Below are 2,101 nucleotides of genomic sequence, written 5' to 3'. Positions count from 1 at the left end.
GCATATACGAAGAAAAAGAAGCCGAACTCGATCGGCAGGACAGTTTGGACGCATTGGAGGAGGAGCGTGACGTGGCAAAAGCCCGTTCCGCATTCTATCAACAGCAGGCTCAAAGATACCAAAGCAGAGAAGTACGGGCCAAAAATTACAACGTTGGCGAATTAGTTCTACGCCTGCTGGACAAGAAAAAGGACAAACTCAAGCCCAAGTGGGAAGGTCCCTTCATAATTGACCAAGTCCTGACTGGTGGAGCGTACCGCCTGCGAGATGCATCGGATAACCGACTCGAGCCGAACCCATGGAACGCAGCTCGTCTCCGAAGATTCTATGCCTAGCGCCAGACTCTGTGTTCGTCTCCTTCCTTTGTCCATTTTTTATATACTGTCTGTCTTACATTTCTCTCCTTCTCCCCTTCCTTTCTCTTATATCCTTTAAAGGCTCATCAAATGACGTGCTATTCGCACTCATTAAACCTGGGGGCTTCTTTTACCAGAAGCTTATTTATACGGGCTTCATGCCCAACACATGCATGACACTTCCGCATGTACCTTTTATTTCACCATTATATGCATCGATATGACTTAAGTTTTGGCCAAGCTGGGTTGCCTGGCTCCTGTGCTTACCACTACGTTCCCGATTATTCGGCTAGGCGGTAAAGGGAGCACCTCTGCGATTGTTACTGCCGGATCAGCCGGATGTGTACCTCAGACTGGGTGAAGCCGAAAGCTAGCGTTCTTAAGGGAATATTCGGTCGGTGACCTAAAAGATGATCTTTTTTACTTATTTATTTATGCACCCCAGATGTTTTTTCTGTGTCTTTTTCACAGAATGGGAATGCACTTTAGGGCGTGCCTCCCAGGGAAAGGAACCCCTAACGGAACTATTCTCCCTGGAAGATGTTTCTTACTAACCATGTAATATAACATAACTAGTCGGGCACTTGTCTGTTCATGCACTAATGACCCCTACGCCTGGTCTCCATGCATTCCCCGGTTCTTATATAACCGCATGGGAATTCGGACACACTCCGGACCGTCAGGTCCCGAGGCTGAAGAGAAAAGGTCGGCCATGGCAAACGATCTACAATCCGGCTAGAAGGCATCATAAATGTCAATTAAATTACATAGTCATTCTGACTGATTGTATTCCTCTTCAATACCATCCAACAGGCTGTCTAATTTACAGTCCTGCTAGGAATACTTTGCGGCCAATTCTACTTGGCCGTATACTAAGCTTACAGGGATCTCCTTCCCGTCGGGCCCCACAGGACCGACCTCGGCCATGTGGTTGGGGTCAGCCTTTGTGTACCGCGTCTTCACCATGGCCCAGGCCTCCCTAGCGCCTTGACGGCAGGCCGATATCTTCCACAATCGGAAGCGCCGCGGTGCTCCCTTTAGCTTCTCTGCAAGCTCTCCAAGACCTTCGGGCACGGAGATGGATGGCCACAGGGCCTGGGTAACGCCTCGCATCGCCTTCCGAACTCGCTCGAGCAGTTGCGAGAGCTCGGGAAGAAGGTCACCCGTAGAACCGGGCATCTCCTCTGCAGGACGACCTGTTAGCACACCTACAGACATTACTCTGTTAGTCGACTTTTCCGCCGAACATTTTTTTCTCCAAAGGTTCGTTCAAGCACTTACTAAATATGTCGCGCCGAAGCCGCTGATTCTCCTTAACGGAGTCTGACAGCTGGGCACGAACATCTTTCAGCTCGACGCCAGCTTGGTGCTGGCATCTTGGAGATCATTCTTCTCCCGCCTCACCTTTGTCAGCACCTTCTCACCAGCCTTCAGCTGGCGTAGGAGGTGTTGCCTTTTAGGATTCAATCCGGCGCCATCTGCAATTTCATTTGTTAAATTTGCACCCATGCTGTGCTTCGCAAAATACTTATCTTTCGAAGTGTATATTACCAGAGGGGGTCTCCTTGGGCTCCCCTGCCGCGGCTAGTGCGGCCTCAAGTTGGGATTTGCACTCTTCCAGCTCCTGGATCAGTAGGGAATTCTTTTCTGTAAGAACCTGCATTTCAAATGATCCTTAAACCAGTTATTCTAACTGTTTTCAGTCTCGGGGGCTACTGCTACATATATATTTACCAAAATTTTCT

This window comes from Triticum urartu, chromosome 5A (genome assembly GCF_056163025.1).
Source record: "Triticum urartu cultivar PI428250 chromosome 5A, HENAU_Tu73, whole genome shotgun sequence".
Classification (NCBI taxonomy): Eukaryota; Viridiplantae; Streptophyta; class Magnoliopsida; order Poales; family Poaceae; genus Triticum; species Triticum urartu.
This window is presented reverse-complemented; position numbering follows the sequence as displayed.